General features: G+C 40.0%; 1 protein-coding gene across 3 annotated transcripts in view; it reads right to left on the reverse strand.

Moving 5' to 3' along the window:
* Positions 1 to 15,856, reverse strand: part of G3BP2 (G3BP stress granule assembly factor 2) — a 33,670-nt gene extending 17,814 nt beyond the window's left edge. Inside the window, exon 1 of one of the 3 annotated variants that reach the window (XM_073891792.1) lies at positions 15,637 to 15,856. The gene's annotated coding sequence lies outside the window, so the exon portion shown is untranslated. The remainder of the gene's footprint in view (positions 1 to 15,636) is intronic. The other 2 variants (XM_025886938.2, XM_025886940.2) reach the window with 2 other exon arrangements.
* Between the last annotated feature and the right edge of the window lie 4,125 nt (positions 15,857 to 19,981).

Consider the following 19,981-nt stretch of genomic DNA (forward strand, 5'->3'; position numbering starts at 1 on the left):
ATAACCAAGTCTTTTCCATTCACAGACAGTATCTCTTTCCTCTGGAGACAATAATCTAGGTCTGTGGATTACAATGTTTTATTTTTGAAAACTAGGCAGAAGGCACAAGTCAGGACCGGGAGATTAGACTTATGGGAAAGTGCTGACTAGTATCTTCTTTGTATTCGCTCTCCTTAGAATTATTTCACTGCTTCAAAATGATAACTACCATTAAAAATCAGCAATAACCTGAGTACTCAGAGAATAGTATTTTTTTACATTTGGTATATGTAAAAAAAATTCTTTCCGTTAACTAAGTAACAAGCATCTAACTACATTGCCAGGTGCTCTTTAATAAAGGGGACAGCCCGGTGGGTGAACAAGATTAAGACTTTACCCTCAAGAAGTTTATAATCTGGTGGAATTTAAGAAACAAAACAAACAAGCAAATGGAAAAAAAATAAGAGACAATCAAGAAACAGACCCTTAACTCCAGAGAACAAACTGATGGCTACCAGAGGGGAGGTGGAGGGCAGGGGGGTGGCTTAAATAGGTGATCAACATGATGTATATGGAAGTGCTGAATCAGTATACTGTACACCTGAAACTAATGTAATACTGTATATTTTAATTCCAGTTAATATTTAAATACATTTAACTGGAATTAAAATAAAAACTTAAAAGTTTATAATCTGTCATGGATTATAAACAAGCACATAGGAAACAGAATGGGTTAGGAACTATGATAAAGTACTGCTAAGCTGAAATCTCAAAGATAAGATCAAGAAAACAAATACACAAGGCAGGGGGAGGGAGGGTCTATGCTGACAGGGAGGGGGCTTAAAAATAAGAAAAACAAATAAAAAACACAAATAGAAACACAATCATTTAAAGTCAATGACATATATGGTTATAGCCCCCATCAGTCAAAATTATAACATTAGGAATTGGAAAAGAGGGAGGGAAAAAAGAGAAAGTTAAATATTACTTGTTTAAATATGTATTTATAATCAAATACCCTTTCCTATTACACTTAAAAGTACTGAAAAAAAAAACAGTATCTGTGTGTATTTACTGGGCAAATTGGGATACAGTTTAAATTCCTGCTTAACAAATAAATCTCAATGTAGGTTTCTTTTTTTTTTTTTTAGAGAGGGAGGGGGAGGGGCAGAGGGAGGTGGGGGGAGAGAGAGAATCCTAAACAGGCTCCAAACCCAGCACAGAGGACAAAGGGCTCAATCTCACAACTCTGAGATCATAACCTGGGCCAAAACCTAGAGTCACACTTAACCTAAAACAAAAAATTTTATAGCCAAAGATAACCTGCCATAATCATTACAATTGTGATAATGTTTTTAAATAAAAATCAGAGGGGCACCTGGGTGGCTCAGCTGATTGTCTGACTTCAGCTGAGGTTATGATCTCAGGGTCCTGGAATCCAGTGGGGCTCCACGCTCAGCAGGGAGTCTGCTTGTCCTCTCCCTCTGCCCCCACCCCCACTCATGCTCTTTCTTTCCCTCGCTCATATAAATAAATAAAATCTTTATAAATAAATAAACCATGGCAGGGCCTACAGGCAAGACTAAGCTCTATACAATCCGAGTGACTCCCAATTCAACTTTTTTACATAATGCTCTATTAGGTTTTCTCTCCTTTTACAACCGTCCTGAAACAGTATACAAAAAAACCCACAATCTGTTTAAAACTGTCAATAACGCCTCACCTGCTTTCAAAAATGGTTAATTCACTGCTTCCAGTGGCAGGGTCTGGGGATGAAGCAGTGGCAAGAAGCCTTTGAAGCAATTCACGGAGATGGAAAAGGAAGATAAAGCTTTCCAACAGAAAGAGAAAAAGAAGCTGGAGGAGCTAAAGTGAAGGTTATAAGGAAGAGTCCCTGGGCCACAGGGAGAATCGAGAAATCTGGCAAAAAGTAAGCAGTTCCTTGTGTCTCCATCAGGAGATGGTAACCCTTACTTCCACTGCTGTTTAAAACACCTGGATTCTCTGCCATTAACATCCGTTGCTACCTACAGCTAGAATGAGTGTGTCTAGGAGTCTGTTGTACATTCAAGAATAAACTTCAGAAAAGAAAAAAAAAAAAAAAAACCCACACAGTGGGACTCATCTCCTCTTTACTCCCTCTTACTCAGCCATTGCTACCTTAGCTGTAACGTCAGGGTAAACCCAGCCTAGAATCCTGCCAGTCTGCTCTTCAGTCTTTGTTCTACCTTGAATTCTATACCATGTACAATTTATACCAACTCTTTAAAAAAAAAAAAAAAGGAAAGAAAAATTTAATTCACAAAGCAGAGTCAGATAGTGTCATTTCAGGTGCCATTTGTTTCCCGCCAAACCTAAAAACTTCCAATAAGGACTAACAAATCCTAATGCATAAAAGAATTCTCATTTGCTACATTTTTTTTTTTTAAGATTTTACTTATTTATTTGACAGAGAGAGACAGCGAGAGAGGGAACACAAGCAGGAGGAATGAGAAAGGGAGAAGCAGGCTTCCCACTGAGCAGGGAGCCCAATGTGGGGCTCCATCCCAGGACCCCGGGATCATGACCTGAGCCGAAGGCAGACGCATAAGGACTGAGCTACCCAGGTGCCCCCCATTTGCTACATTTAAAGTAACAAAGCCAAGCAACATAGTATTTTTATTTTGAATGATGGGGAAATGTGAAGAACAGTAGACTTATCCAGTAAAATTTTATAAAATAACCAAAATGTGAAAATTAATACATACTTTAATACTGTAACTGATGCTAAAATAATACTAAGATGTGGGAAGATGCTAACTTATCCTCTAAATAAAATAGCTATGTACAACATAGTTTTGTTCAAATGGTGAATAACAGAAATGCTATTAGGGACTATTTATGGATTTGAAGATTCCCATGTTTTTCTTCTTTCTCTTCCATATTTCCAGATTTTCTACAATGACACTCTGTCATTTACCCCAATCTTCCATCACATTTATAAAGGATATATTTACCTACCATTTTTGTCACATACATAAACAGTAAAGTAAAAAAAAAAAAAAGTACTGAATACGTAAAACAATATCAAAGAAAGGTCAAAATACACTAAAGAGTTATTGTAACAAAGTTTGAGAGGCTTTCAAATGCCTGCCACCTATATATACAATCACAGAAGTATGGTGATCACATCATCAATACAGATCAGAGAGACAGGCAAGGTAAACACACAGTGAAGGCAACTTTCAGAGATTATTCAATAAATTATTCAAAGGAGGTAACTTGAAAAGCAAACCTCAAATGGTGGATGAGGTAAGGCAATGCTAATCTGGTAAAAGCCTAAACAAAGAGCTATACAGAGGCTAGGCAGAGTCCATCTTTAGCTGTAGGGAGGCTTCCTTCCACAGAGAATGATAAAACAAAAAGAAGTTACCTGTAGAATGGTGCTACAATTTATACTTAAATATAACTTACAAAGCAGTTATTTCTTCACTATTAACTCTGATTTATAAAATAAGTCAGAATTTAGCAGGCTAGGGGCGCCTGGGTGGCTCAGATGGTTAAGCATCTGCCTTGGGCTCAGGTCATGATCTCTGTGTCCTGGGATTGAGCCCCCAGAGTTGGTCCTGGCTTAGTGGATAATCTGCTTCTCCCCTCCCTTTCCCCTTCCCTCTGCTCATGTTCTGTCTCAAATGAATAAAAAAACTTAAAAAAAAAAAAAAAAAGAATTTAGTGGGCTAAAATATAATTGGTGGAAATTAACCATATCAACCAGAAGATAAAGATATTAGGGACAAAAGGGAAAAAAGTAACCTCACTGACTTATCTATTTTTTAATGACACACTAATTTATTTGTTCTACACAAACAACTGCCATCTTGCCCATCTTCCCATTTTCTCCCCTAGAGTAGGAAAATTAACAGTGCAATACATAAGGAATGCATCAAAGAAGCATTAGAATTTAATTATAAATGAACCACCAACAGGTAGTATGGGTAGTTGTAGGAAGTTAAGACTTGGAAGATTGAGTAATATACAGTTTGCGTTTATAATTCACACACAGCCAATGTATACAAGAACCTTGTCAAGAGAAAAAAGAAAAGAGCCAAATTACACCTTCAAAATAAATGTGATTACAAGAACAATTGTGCTGTTTTTATTATTCACAGCGAAGTACCAAACTCTTAGGTAAGCAATTTCTGAGATTTGGATCCTTCCATTTCTTTTTTTAATTCCTTTTTTTCTTTTTTTAAGATTTTATTTATTTGAGAGAGAGCACGCAAGGAGAGGGAGAGGCAGAGGGAAAAGCAGGCTCCATCCTGGGACTCCAATCCCACAACTCTGGGATCACGACCTGAGCAGAAAGGCAGATGCCTAACTCACTGAGCCACCCAGGTGCCCCTAAAAAAATGTTTATTTATTTGAGAGAGCTAGAGAGAGCACAAGAGGGGGGAGGGGCAGAGGGAGAAGCAGGCTTCCAGCTGAGCAAGGAGCCCAAAGCCCGATGTGGGGCTCGATCCCAGGATTCTGGGATCATGACCTGAGCTGAGGGCAGATGCTTAACCGACTGAGCCACCCAGGTGCCCCCCATTTCTTTTTCAAAAATTATTTTAGAAAACCACACTGAACATGGGACAAAGATTTTAACTAAGACCATGAAAAAGTTATGACCTTTTTGGATTTTAATTTTCTAATTTACAAATTGAGATGTGATCTCTGGTCAAACCTACAAGACTATACGATTCAACAAAGACAGCCAAGAATAAAGGATACTTATAAAGAATCTTCAGTTGGTTGTTAGCTCTAGCACCTTCAAAGATAAGAACAATCATCTAACATCTTTTTAATTAAAGTAAAATTACATGTATTAAACCCCACTTTTCCCATGAACACTTGAAAATGTGGAGATTTCTGTCACACTGGGATGCATACTGTAAAATTTAGTTTCCTTGTTAATTAAAAACAATTGGTCCTTTTAATTCATCTAGATACCAACATGATTATATCTAGTTTCCCTCACTATTTAGAGCCTCAACTATGTCAGAAATCTTATCCCACTTAAAATCCCTGTATATTGTATATCTTCATCAATATCTTTTTTTTGTTTGTTTCTTAAAATGATTCCTCTCCATTTGCCTAGACTAATTCCTGAAGCATAGCTACTCCAGCTCTCATGAGAAATTGCTATCAATTGCCACTATCTTTTCTGAATCTCTTAATATCATTGAGAGGGAAGTGGAGGAAAGAAAGAAAAGTAACACATATACACAAGAAAGAAAAGAAAGTCACACTGGGCTTCATACTACAATATACTTTGATTTCTTCAATTTCAAAACACTTAAAAAAAAAAAAACTGTTATCAACCAAAGGAATTTTTGGTTTCTTCCTCGACTAGAACTTCAGCTTTTAGTTAAGTACTTAGGTTTTTTGCTTACTTTCTGGTTAAAAGTAAGTTTGGTGAATCACTAACTAGTACAATGGAGCTGCCCACAAAGCATACAATCTCAGGCTACAACATAAATGTAATGTCTAAAATGAGCTGACAATTCTACTTTGTAAAAGTTACATACTGATTGAACAGTAAATGGAAATTACAGGAAGGTAGATTTAGGTTCAACATAATACAAGAATAACCAGAATAGAGCTACTTCATAAATAGCCAGTCACTTAAGTATTTATTTCAGAGACTAAGAACAATTTAGCAGGAATATAGTAAAATAATCTGTGTCTGTCAACATTAGATTAGGTTGTTCCAACATTAGGATTCTAAAAGTCTATTAAACAAGAACTAAGACCTTTGATTCCTACTCCAATACTCATTCCATACCTTCCTATCTGTAATGACTGAAATCCTATGCATTTTTTGGGACCAGATACTGTACCCCTGAAAATCTTTCCTGATTCTTCTATATATAAACTATTGTCTTTCCTCTGAATTCTCAAGGTACTTTGAGTCTTTATCATGGCACTTTATTAATCATATTGTTCCCTAAATTACTAACTGTGCATTAGTCTTCCTCAACTCTCCTCTATCATCTGAGCTCTCCCTCAAATATAATTCTCTGGAAAGTCACAATTTTTTTTTTAATTGATGGCACTACTTTATTTCCATCTTAAAAGACCAACTCCAGGGCACCTGGGTGGCTCAGTTGGTTAAGCAACTGCCTTGGCTCAGGTCATGTTCCCAGGGTCCTGGGCCCTGGGTTCGAGCCCCACCATCTGGCTCCTTGCTCAGCGGGGAGCCTGCTTCTCCGCCTGCTTGTGCTGTCAAATAAATAAAAAAATAAATAAGATTCTTAAAAAAAAAAAAAAAAAGACCAACTGCAACCAAATAAAGTGAACATAACCTCAAGATTTTATTGTCTTCCTAATGTAACAAAGTATGAAGCTTAGAACTGGGTCACTTGGCCCTCTCTCTTATCTCCTCCCTGTTCAAAATGCTTGCATCTCTTAATAGCCAGCATTCTCTAAGATCTGCAATTGGGCTCAACACATTCAAGCCCTCAGCACACTCTTCTTTGTAGTTTTAGCCTTTTTCCGGAAAATCTTAGTCGGCCACCACAGCCACGCTGCTTCCTGTCACAATGCCGCTTTCCCTGGGCATAAAGAGAATCTTTGCCTTTCTTGTACTTGTGTAACTTTGTGGGGTTGGTGCTTGCCACACTTCTTGCAGGAAGTCCGGCGGGTTTTAGGAACGTTCACCATGTTTGTGAGAGCACTATCAGCACAGGAAGCTGGAGAGTCACAATTCTTAAAAATCCAATGACCTCTGCTCAGTCTTCCACTTGTCTGCACTAGCATTGTTGATAACCTCCTCCTAATGCTTCTAGATTTCTACGATTAGGCAACTTTCCTTCTCATCAAAATGCAGAGGTTCTCAGTCCTGTCTTCTAACCTGGCAATTTCAGAGAGTCTAATGGCTTTAGCTCTCATATCAAGCTAAATATAAATCTAGTCTCTACCACGAACTCAATTTTTACATTTTAACCCCATGCTGAATAACTACACATGCCCTCAGAGGTTACCAATATATGCATCCCTCAAAATGTTTTCCTTATTTCTGTTAATGATGCCACCATCCTCTTGGCTAGAATGCTCAGTCCTAAGTAACTTTCCTTCTTTAAGCTTCAAACTGTGAAATCCTGCCAACTCAAAGTCTCTCGGAATTTGTCCCATTCTTTCCACTCCCACTGAATTTACACTCTACATCTTCCTCAAATCTTCCAAGCTTCTTTATCATGTGCAGCATACATTAAATACAGTAAAATCCAAACACCTGCATTTAATTTGAAGTATAAGGCACTCCACAGAAATTCAATCTGACATTCATGGTCCTGACAAACTGCAAATTTATCTCCCATTATACTTTTCACCTCTGTAACAAATTCTGTGTTCGAAGACCACTATGCCACTCACCATCATTCCCTGAACCTGTGATTTTCATTCTTTAGGCCACTGTCTTATTTCACTCAACCTAAGATGGGTGAATAGGTGGGAAAACACAAATTCTTCCAACATTTAATGAATGTCTACTATATATGTATCAAAAACTATGCAAGGAAAAACAATGGTGAACATGAAGGACTTGATCTGCTGCTCCACTGACTAAAGTCCAGTGGGAGACAAAATTCCTAAACACAATTATGTTAGAAATCCTACAGCCCTATCACAAAGAATATACCATTTGAAAACTGGAACAGGCATAGAAATTGGACATGCAGAAAATGAGAAGTATCTCAAGCCAAAGCTAAAAGAGAAAATTTTTAGGGGATGACCATCTCCTCAAAACCTCTTGCCACCAAATTCTTCCCCTATTCACTCTTCAAAAACCTGCTCAAGATCTCATTCCAGGGGCACCTGGGTGGCTCAGTCGTTATGTGTCTGCCTTCAGCTCAGATCGTGATCCCAGCCTGGGATCCAGCCCCGCATCAGGCTCCCTACTCAGTGGGAAGCCTGCTTCTCCCTCTCCCACTCTCCCTGCTTGTGTTCCCTCTCACTGTCTATCTGTCAAATAAATAAAATCTAAAAAAAAAAAAAAAAAAAAGATCTCATTCCAATTCTACCTCTGGCTTTCCTATCTAGGGTCCATCAGGCAGGATTAACCATTTCTTCCTCTTGGTATCATAGATCTCTTTATTAATGCACTTAATCCTAATAATATATGTACCTGAGCACAGGCACATCCCTCTCCTATTTGGAAGACCTCTACGCTAATGCTAAGCATAAGCCTGGCAGCTTTATGCTTCCGGCAGGTGCTCGAGACATAATCTTTACAGCATCCACCACTGCTGTGCACATAACAGGATTAAAAAAATCTGTTGAATGATTCTGATACTAAAGGCCTCAGAGAAGCAACAACTAAAATACAAAGATATTTCAATAGTTAATAAATAAAACTATGGAGGAATGTTAATTAATAGATTAAACACATTAAGCACACAATTTCAAGATAGCTTTAAAGTCAATCACTGGGGCGCCTGGGTGGCTCAGATGGTTAGGCATCTGCCTTCGGCTCAGGTCATGATCTCCAGGTCCTGGGATCGAGCCCCACATTGGGCTCCCAGCTCAGCTGGGAGTCTGCTTCTCCCTCTCCCCCTGCTTGTGCTCTCACTCTCTCTCAAATGAATAAATAAAATCTTAAAAAAAAAAAGTCAATCATCTACACTCCTGTGCTTATTTATTATGTAAATGTATATTCATACACAGTCATCTACAAGAATACATACTACTCTTGTAATATGAAGTTAGAGAGCTTTGAGGTTAAAGGTCCAAACAAATCAAGTATAGCAGTTTTGGCACAAATAATTTTAAGAACTTTAAAATCAGAACTTAAAGCTCTAATTTTAGAACTTTAAGAAATTTTAGAAATTCCACCCCCAAAATTAGCATTACAACAGATCCACACAATATAGTCAATTTCTTTTCAAAGGTACCAAGGTAATTTTATCTTTTCAACAAAATGATTTGGGGACAACCTGACATCCACACATTAAAAACAAAAGGAAGTCTTGGGGCGCCTGGGTGGCTCAGTAGTTAAGCATCTGCCTTTGGCTCAGGTCATGATCTCAGGGTCCTGGGATTGAGCCCTGCTCTGCAGGAAGCCTGCTTCTCCCTCTCCGTCTCCCGCTCCCCCTGCTTGTGTTCCCTCTCTCGCTCTCTCTCTCCAAATAAATAAATAAATCTTTAAAAAAAATAAAAAATAAAATAAAAACGAAAGGAAGTCTGACTCATACTTGGCACCCATGTACAAAAATTACGTTGAGGGCGCCTGGGTGGCTCAGTTGGTTAAGCGACTGCCTTCGGCTCAGGTCATGATCCTGGAGTCCTGGGATCGAGTCCCACATCGGGGTCCCTGCTCAGCAGGGAGTCTGCTTCTCCCTCTGACCCTCTTCCCTCTCGTGCTATCTCTAATTCTCTCTCTCTCAAATAAATAAATAAAATCTTTAAAAAAAAAAAAATTACGTTGAAATGGACCACAGACATAAATGTAAAACCTAAAATTCTAGGCTTCTAGAAGAAAACTTTTGTAAACTTACGTTAAGATTTTGATAAGACACAAAAAGAATTAAAAAAAAAAAACCCTACAAATTGGACCTCCATCAAAATGTAAAACCTTTCATTTAAAGTCACCATTTAGAAAATGAAAAGACAAGTCACAGTCTGAAAAAAGTATCTGTAGAATACATATATGATAAAGGACTTGTATTCAGGGGAAAGAAAAACAGATCTCTAATAACTTAAAAAAAATCATTACTGAAAGCCAAAGAAGTTGGTATTACATGATTCTACTGATAGGACATTCTGTAAAATGCAGAACTATAGGGTTAAACCAGATCAGAGGCTGGAGATAGAAATGACTATAAAGGAATAGGAGAGAACTTGATCGTGGTGGTGGTTTCATGACTGTATGTCTGTCTAAAGTCATTAAACTGTGCATAAAGAGTGGCCTCTACTGTTGGTAAATTATTCCTCAAATTTTAAATTTAGCAATACAATTATGCTTCATTATGTCAATCATTTCACGAACATTTACGGAGAATCCCTTAACACAATGTAAGAGTAACCATGGTACCCTGAAATTGAGAATATCCAGTTCAAAAAAAGGCAATTTATTCAAAGTCAACACCTTTCACCTATAAAATTAAAAAAAATGAAAATTATTAGTAATATCCAGTATTGCTGAGTGTGGGGAAATGGGCGCTTCCACAGTGATGGTGAAAATATAAACTCTGTTACAACCTTTTGGAGATGTAATTTTGCGGTTTTAATAAAATTAATTAAAATTGAATGCATATAACCAGTAATTCCACTTCTAAGATACATTACAAAGAAATACATATACAACTGCACTGAGATGAATATTCAAAGTTGTTCATTGCCACAAAAGAAAATCAAGCAGTCTAAATGTCCATCAACAGGAAAATGGAAAGCTATAAAATACCAAATTATGCACTCATTTAAAATAGGGGAAAATAAGATTAAAGTTATAAATGTGGACAAGAACTACTGTCCACAAAAGTAATAATCAAATTGTAGAATAATTTACAAACCCCATCTTTGGAAAAAGCATGATAAGATAAAAAAAAAAAAAACAACAACCACACACACTCATGGGTCCAGCAGGGGCGAGGGGGGGGGAACACAAGCTATATACCAATTCTTAACACCACCAGTAAGACATTAAATCCTATTTTAAAATTTTCATTTAATTTCTGATAACCTTCTAACAGATACATGTTACTGGTTAGAAAACATGGCTCTAGGGGGTACCTGGCTGGCTCAGTCGGTAGAGCAAGCAACTCCTAATCTGGGAGTTTTGAGTGTGAACCCACACAGGTGTAGAGATTACTAAAAGAAATAATTAAACTTAAAAAAAAGAAGAAAAGAAAATATGTCGCTAGAATAAAGGCCAAGAGTGTGAGAATTCATTCACCACTACTACTAAAACAAACAAGCAATCCCTGACATTATGCCTACATTAGTGACAATTCAGGGTTAAAGTTTAAGTGTGCTTAAATATTACCAACTAATTGAAGATAGGATTGAGGAGGCTGAGATGGGGAAAACAGACTAATACCATGCTGGAATTAAATTGAGCAGTTACATACAGAATGAGTAATAAAGAAAAACTTACTGGGGGGGAAAAAAAAACTTACTGCCTAGGATCGTAAGGTGCACTCTCCAAGGTTTCCAAAAGCTGATTTAAAAAACATCTTGATACGCTCATTTGATATAATGCTATTTTTTGGTAACCTATTAACGGTCTTAGAAACAAAAATATAATAAATCGAACGCTGACTATAATATAAAGCACCAATTCATATACAGTCATTAAAATACTGTCAAAGACAATGAAACCATCGAAAATACTGAACACAGTATAAAATTTACAAATAAAGTATGATTTCAATAATGTAAAGGGTATGCATTCACTTGGGCAAGAAAATGAAATTAATTATTTTTAGATCTACTCTAGCAAAATAGTTTTCAAACGCAAGCAAAAAAATGTATTCCATCAGTTCTCTTTAATCTTGGGGATCTCTGAAATGGCATCTCCATTCTCATTAAAGGAACTTCTCCATACAGTGATAAAATGGCTAGATCTACATAAATCATAAAATCTAACTATTCTGTCAACCTCAAAGACCTGGCTGCAACCACAATATATAAGCCTCGAAATCCACAGTCAAAAATTCACTCTTTGAGGAGCCTGGAGTGTCCTGACCACCATTTATAAAGAGGGATAACTGCAGCATTTTTGGTCAAGTATTGCGGGGGGGGGGGGGCGCGGCAGGAAACGGGACTAGACTTTTACGCACTGCAAACTACTGACATGAAATTTCATGTCACATTTTGATGGCCATTTCAATGCCTGGAAAAAACAGCCAAAATGAAAATTGCTAAGAAGCGTAGACACTATGTAATCTTATTTAAAAAAAAAAACTGGAAACCAAAAGAAAATTACAAAAATTTTTAAATCTACAAAAATAGTTTCAGCACTGTTAAGTTACATGTACTATATCTTGACTTCTATAAAAAGAATAAGATCTCTAGTAACAGGATGCAGTTCTTTACAAGAAAGAAACTGTTAACAAAGGCTATGTCTATGCTAGGACACAGCTTATCTCTCGCATTGTATACTTAACTCCTTTTCCCCCTCTAGAGCCCCTTACTCAGAGCTGGGGTCACACTAGTCAGGCCCAGCCCCTTTCTCACTGAGCCATGGATATTCTCAATCTCAACACCTAACCACATATTAAAACTGGAACTTTCTGAAACTCCAGACGTCTTTACCAATCAAAACAATGAACCTTTTTAAAATTTTTTTATTTTTAAGTAATCCCTACACCCAACATGGGGCTGGAATTCACAACTGTGAGATCAGGAATCCCATGTTCTACCGACTGAGTCAGCCAGTCGCCCCCAACAATGAATAGCTCTTTAAAGCAGAAACCTTCAATTTGTTGGGCAGAGCATAGAATGAAAGTATCACAAACAAGATCTAAGTACCAGTGGTAGAAAATAAAAGGTAGTTGTGGATTAAGTAAGCCTTTTCTTTTCTCAGACCCCAAAGTGAAGGAGGCAAATTTTGAAGTTCAGAAACTCTTAAAATTGACCAAGCATTAGGAAAAGGAAAGCTGTATCATGAAAATAAAAGCATGTATTTATGTTACCCTTTAAAGTTTAACAAGTAACCTACAGGTTCCTTTATCTCCTTGAAATAGACAGGATATTTCACTTCATTTAGAGAAAAGGAAACTGATGGTTAGAGAGTCTAAGGAAAGGAGTTTACAAGGTCCCTCAGTTATAGTTATGAGAGAGGATTTAAAATCAGGTCTCCTGTCTCTAGTGATATTTTCATTACACCTGGTTAAGAACCACTTTAGAAGAACAGGTATGGACGCAAGAACATAAAAATCTTTTGAAGTCCAACTGCTAGCTTATCTGATACTGTTGGGAGAAGCGAAAAAGGAGATGGCAGTAACATAATACAAAAAAAAAAAAAAAAAAAATCCAAGAGTCATCCCAAAGTATCTACAATGATGTACCAAAATAAGGTAAACTACCTAGAAATTAAAAGATATGAATAAACAGGATATGAATAGCCGTCAAGAAACTGATTCTGTTGCTTCTGAAGCCAGTCCAGAGTTCTGGGTTAAGAACCAATTTGTCCTAGCAGCTCTTAAACAAGCGTCTATCAATGTAGAGTAACTAAGTCATGTTTGTCAAATTCTACTGAAATTAAATTCAGAAGCAACCCTTGAGTTTGTACCTATCAAACCCAGCCTTGAAAAGAGGTCATTCTCCACTTCTGTATCAATTCAGCGTAAAATGTGGGAAGTCTTAAAGTAACCTAAGAGAGAATTAATGTTCAATCCTGATAATGGGTAATCAATAGCAATAATTTTGCAGTATAAGAAAGCTGGTACGAATTTTTTTTTTTAAAGATTTTATTTATTTATTCATGAGAGACAGAGAGAGAGAGAGAGAGAGAAGCAGAGGGAGAAGCAGGCTCCCAAGGAGCAGGGAGCCTGATGTGGGACTCGATCCCAGGACCCTGGGATCATGACCTGAGCTGAAGGCAGACGCTTAACCATCTGAGCCACCCAGGCGCCCAAAGCTGGTACGAATTTAAACACACCATTAGTATTTACAGATTTTCAGCAAATGATAGAGAAAATTTTTTACTTTTGATCTCTCGTAAGTAAAATATGGATAGAGTATTTCCTGCTACCAACAGTACCAATATTACTGAAACTCAAGAATCAACCTACTAGGAACACTGCATCAAAAACTAATGATGTAGTGTTCGCTTCGGCAGCACATATACAAAAACTAATGATGTAATGTATGGTGATTAACAGAACATTAAAAAAAACTCTAAAAAAAAGGAAACTATTAATGAACACTAAATTAGAATATCAAATTATTTAAAGACTTTTTTTCTTCTCCTTTCTTTTACTTCTGATCTCTAAGTACCCCACAAATATCCTGGTTCTCTCTACTCAGACTTGTTCACCATTAATATTTCAACCCCAAATATTTAAAAAACCTGAACCATAACAACTCTTAATAAGCAATCCATTTGAGGTCCTTCCTTATCCTCCCAATTCCTTGATAGCCTTTCAGAATTAAACAGTCTCTAGAGACTAAATCATAACACAGGAATACAGAGGACTAATTCCCCAAATTTAAGAAAACAGGAAGGTAATATCATCAAGAAACTACACATAATCCAGTTCTAAGAAGTTCAAACTAATCCTACCGTGTAGCTTTTAAAACCAGGAATTTTGGACATCAAAAGGACCACTGGATACTAACAGGGCCAAGTGTTTACTTAGAAACTTTGTTCACATGCCTAAGGCTATATTAACTGCCAAATATGGAGCTAGACAAGGAATTCCCATCTTCTTTCCCTCTAACATACGGGGCGCTCCCTCACTGCAGTTGATGGTTCACGGATCCAGGTACTGGCAATCCTAACATTTAGAGGACTAACACGGTGTGTGGAGCCTTGAACCTAAAAACAGTATTTTAACCCAAGTTGAAATCTTAACTTGGGGGAGGGGGATCAACTCTGCTATCATTGCAGCTTCGGTGCACGAGTTTTGTTGTTTTTTAAAGGGAGCAAAGGCACCTACCCTCCAAAAAAAATTTGTTAAGAAATTAGGTGTGACTTGGGGGGAAAAAATTGATCTATGCGGAAAACTGTAGATGCAAATCTATATTCACTCCAAATCGGCACAGAGCCATCTTAAGAAATCTGCTTTTAAAGACGCAGATAAAATTCGATCATATTCGACTAACAAAAATCAACACAATCTAGGGAAGCTTATGTTCTTCCCGTTGACTATTCTTCCCGCAACCCCCCCAAAGTGGGGGAATAGGAAGAAACCCATTTCCCAAAGCACTGAAACATCTTTTCTATTCCTGGGTCAATATAGGATTGTCTGCGTAGAAAGAGCAGGAAAAGGTGCACGTTATATACAGCCCGGGTTTCTGAACACTTTTGGGATAAACCCGAGGGGTGGTCAAACACCGAGGAACACTAGGTGCTGGGTAAGCAAAGCGGCGGCTGCCTTCAAACCCGGATTCTATTTCGACGCACAGAAATGGTGCCCGGAGGCCGCTACTTTCGCATCTGCGTCGCTTCTGCCTCCGCCGACACAGCCTCTTTTCCCCTCCCCCACGGGCGGGGCGGCGACGGCCTCCCCGCTCCCTTGGAACCGGGAATAAGAGACGCAAACCCCTCGGAAACAAGGCTGGTGGGCTACCCACCCTAAAACATCCTCTCCAGAAAGCCTACTCCTCCACGTCTCGTATTAAGCCTCCACCAGCGCGCCTTTGGGAGCTGCTGCGTCCCTGTTCCCAGCTCGCCACCTCATCTCCAACAAATCCGGGCCCCACCTGTGCCCTCCGGGCCCCTCCGTCCGCACAACGCGCGCCGGTCACCTCCCTTCCCACGCGGCCTCCCATCCCTCACCTGAGAGGAAAGGTTTGGCTTCTTTCACGCACACACGGCAGCGTAGGCAGCCGGCAAGAACAATGTCTCTCTCCGCCGCGACACCTCCGACACTACGGCTCACGCACAGGACGGTTGCCTCGAGCCGCGGCGCGCGAAGGGAATGTCCCCTTCCGACCACCACACCGACCTCCCTTCTCGGCCCCCGTACACACCTCCAACCAACAGCGGCGGCGGGTACGTCGCGCGGAGGTCAGCAGGAGAGTTGCCGAGGACCGGCTGCAGCGGATTCTTCTCCCTCGCTGCCCCCTCCCTCCGACAAACCTCAAGCCTCGGAAGCCGGAGAGCCGCGAGCTCGTTTCCCTTACAACCACCTCTTCCCGGGCGCCAGGCGCTGCGGCGAGCGACAAGGAACACGGACGTCCCGCCCCCTTTGCCACCGCCCCCTCTTATTGTTTTACCCCTGCCGAAAGGGCTGGGGAACCCCCCAGCACGGCTTCAGCCAATCACGCATCTCCTTCGCGAGCTGGACCCAACCTTCTCGCGTTTCTCTGCGGAGCACGCGCAGAACGCCGCCGCGCTCACGTACTCTCGCGCCCAGAAAGCCGGGGAACCGGAACCGGCCTCAATCCGCGGCGAGAGTCCGCTGATTTGACGTCACAAGGAGGCCGCCTTTCTACTGCTCTACGGCTCTGGCCTCGCCGCCCTTCGAGATTGCGCCCGAACAGGAACCTGTTGGCTGCAGCGGTGTGTCTTTTGCGGCGTCTTTTGGAGAGCGATATTTCTGGTCCCTTTTGATTATTAATGTTAAAAGGGAAGGAATTTTCTCTTTGAACTAGGTGTCTGCAGGTTGCTGTTCTAAACCATAAAATGCAGCCAGTGGATTCAGCTATTTGCACCCCAAACTCACCTATATTGTTTATTAACCCATCGTAGGAAACGGAGGTATTAAACTCCACCGAGGTCAAATTCACCCTAACCGTTCAAAGCAATATATGTTACGGAACCTACTAGGTGCTAGGCCCTGGGATGTAGAAAAATACGATGCGGCCTGCAGAGAGGGGAAAAGAATCCATTTCTTGTGTGCCTGTTGTGTATTTAGGTGTTGCTAAATACACATTAAGCGTTTTACATACTAAGGCCGTTAAAAGGCTGAAATCCCAGGAGATACAGGATTACAGCCCTGTCCTAGATCTAGGCCCAGACTTGGCCCCAGGGCATAGCTGGGAAAACACTAGACACTGACTCTCGTGACCTTGATTCATGGAAAAAGCCAAATCTCCTTACAGTCAAGGAAGCCACTTTGCACCTTAGTTCTGGCAATGTTTCTCAAAAGATATATCAAGACAGCAGAGGCATTTTTGGAAGGAAGGGCTGACAAAATAATGAAAGAAATGAAAGGGCAATTAGAAAAGGAAAGAACACATTTATTACATGCCCATGTACCAAACGTAATGTGGGAATAGACATTTCATCAGTTTTAAGAGCAATTTTAAGGTATTTTCCACATGTGAAACCTGAGGTTTACAGAGGCACTGGCAACATCTGAACCTTCAAAAACTACACTGTTTTTACCTTAGTTTGCTTAATCATTTTGTTACATGAAAAATATTTAAGACCATAACTTTTATGAAATGAACTTTGACGTGTTTTTTTTTTCCTTTGAAGCATAACATATTACATGAAGATTGCCCTTTAATACTTCTGTACCAGGCACTCTTCAAATTACTTTTATGTAATTGTTTAAGCATAACAATAACCCTATAGAGTAGTTACTATTCTATGCCCATTTTAAAAATGAGAAAGCTGAAGTTTAGAGAGATCAAATAACTTGCCAAGGTCAGACAACTACTGTTGGGTGAAGCTAGGATTCAAACACTAGCAGTCTGCGATCACACTCCATGCCCTTAGAACCACAAGCTGTGGAATACTCTCACTGTATTAATTGTCAGGATTTATCTCCTCTACTACTGATTAATATTTTGATTTTTTCCAGTTTGAGGTTCTTATTCACAACTACTGTTACTCTTCCCAAAATGGATCCTAGTGCATAGGTACAAAAGTTTCTCTAGAGCAGTGATTCTCAGAAATTAACCTACATCAGAATCACCTGGAGTGCTTGTTGAAACACAGATTGCCAAGCCCCACTCCCAGGGTTTCTGATTCATCAAGTCTGGGTTGAGGCCTGAGAATTTACGTTTCTAACAAGTTCCCTGGTGATGAATCTATTGCTCCTCTCCTAACCACACTTTAAAAACCACTGACTGGGGCACCTGGCTGGCTCAGCCAGTGAAGCATACAACTCTTGATGTCGGGGTTGTGAGTTCAAGCCCCACGTTGGGTGTAGAGATTATTTAAAAAATCTTAAAAAAAAAAAAAATGGGCACCTGGTGGCTCAGTGGTTACGCGTCTGCCTTTGGCTCGGGGTCGTGATCCCAGGGTCCTGGATCGAGCCCCGAATCAGGCTCCCTGCTTGGCGGGAGGCCTGCTTCTCCCTCTCCCACTCCCCCTGTTTGTGTTCCCTCTCTCGCTGTCTCTCTCTGTCAAATAAATAAAAATTTAAAAATCTTAAAAAAAAACCCACTGACCTATGGCATGGGTTGGCAAACTCTGGTCCTGTAAAGGACCAGAGAGTGAATATTTTAAGTTTTGAGGGCCACAAATGGTCTTTATTACATATCCCACCCTACCCCCTTTTAAAATCCTTTAAAAATGTAAAGAAACAGGGCCACCTGGATGGCTTAGGTCAGTTCAGCACCAGACTCTTGGTTTCGGCTCAGGTCATGATCTCAGGGTGGTGAGATGGAACCTGGCCTTGGGCTCCACACTCAGCAGGAAGTCTGCTTGAGGTTCTCTCTCTCCCTCTTCCTTTGCCCTTCCCTCCACTCAGGTGCGAGCTTTCTCTAAAATAAATAAATCATCTTTTTTTTTTAAGATTTTATTTATCCATTTGAGAGAGAGAGACAGAGACAGAGCACAAACGGGGAGAGGCAGAGGGAGAAGTCGACTCCCTGATGAGCTGGGAGCCAGACATGGGGATTGATCCCAGGACCTAGAGATCATGACCTGAGCCAAAGGTAGACACTTAACCGACTGAGCCACCCAGGAGTCCCTGAAATAAATAAATCTTAAAAAAAAAAAAAAAAGATTCTCGGGCGCCTGGGTTGCTCAGTTGGTTAAGCGACTGCCTTTGGCCCAGGTTATGATCCTGGAGTCCCGGGATCGAGTCCCATGTCGGGCTCCCTCCTCAGCAGTCTGCTTCTCCCTCTGACCCTCTTCCCTCTCGTGCTCTCTCTCATTCTCTCTCAAATAAATAAATAAAATCTTAAAAAAAAAAAAAGATTCTCTCCCTCTGCCCCTCCCTCCTTGCTCTCTCTCAAAAAAACAAAAAAATAAGAAACCATTTTTGCTTAGCTCTAGGGCTATCCAAAAACAGGACTTACGCAACCCCTGCTCTAGGATAAATACCAATAAGTGAGGTAGTGGGGAAGAAAGATTCAGCTATCCTCAATTTTAGTAAAAAACCATAAACTGTTTTCCTAAGTAGTGATTTTTACTTCCTAATTATCTCTCAAGTCTGTGCCCTTTGAATGCCTCTCCATACTTACGGCCTCTGCCCAGGTTCAGGACCCTTTCATCTTTCCAGAATGATTGCAGTACCCTCCTAATGTCCCTGCCCTTCAAATACAACTTCCATGAAACACCCTCTGCCCTAATTGACTGTAAGCCAGGGAACCAGTATGAATTGCATTCATTCAGTGGCACAAGCCAAAAACCTTTAAGTCACCCTTGACTCTCATACCACACAGCCAATCATCAATAAACTTCTATTCCCTCTACCATCAATATTTAATCTGGATAAACACTTCTCATCACTATTACTACTATTATCGTAGTCTAGGCTACCATCGCCTACTGCAACAGCCTTCCACTTTGTCTTGATGCTTCCACCCTTATCCCGCTACAGTCTAGTCTCACAGGCACAGCAACCAGATCCTTTATAGCTACAATCAGATGACATTTTCAAAACCTTCCAAAGGTGGGGCACCTGGGTGGCTCAGTCATTAAGCGTCTGCGTCTGCCTTCGGCTCAGGTCATGATCCCAGGGTCCTGGGATCAAGCCCCGCATCAGGCTCCCTGACCTCAAAAGAGCATCTATGAAGAGACTCTAAAGTTTTTTCTGATACGATGTCCCTTTACCCCTAAACACTTCAGTGTGTATTTCTTAAAAGACAAGGACATTGTCTTATATAACTACAATTATCAAAATCAGAAATTAACATTTATATGATACTATAATCTATAGACATTGAAATTTCATCAATTGTCCATCTAATACCCTTTATAGCAAAAGAAAAAAATTGTTTCCTGGTGCAAGATACAATTCAGGATTACAGGGGCACCTGGGTGGCTCAGTTGGTTAAGCATCCAACTCTTGCTTTTTGCCCAAGTCATGATCTCAGTATCGTGAGATCTAGCCCCAAGTCGGGCTCAGTGCAGAGTCTGCTTAAGATTCTTTCTACCTCTCCCTCTGCCCCTGCTGCTCATGCTCTCTCTTTC

The sequence above is a fragment of the Callorhinus ursinus genome, unplaced genomic scaffold (genome assembly GCF_003265705.2).
Source record: "Callorhinus ursinus isolate GAN/ISIS: 27379988/994484 unplaced genomic scaffold, GSC_fseal_2.0 scaffold4, whole genome shotgun sequence".
Lineage (NCBI taxonomy): Eukaryota > Metazoa > Chordata > Mammalia > Carnivora > Otariidae > Callorhinus > Callorhinus ursinus.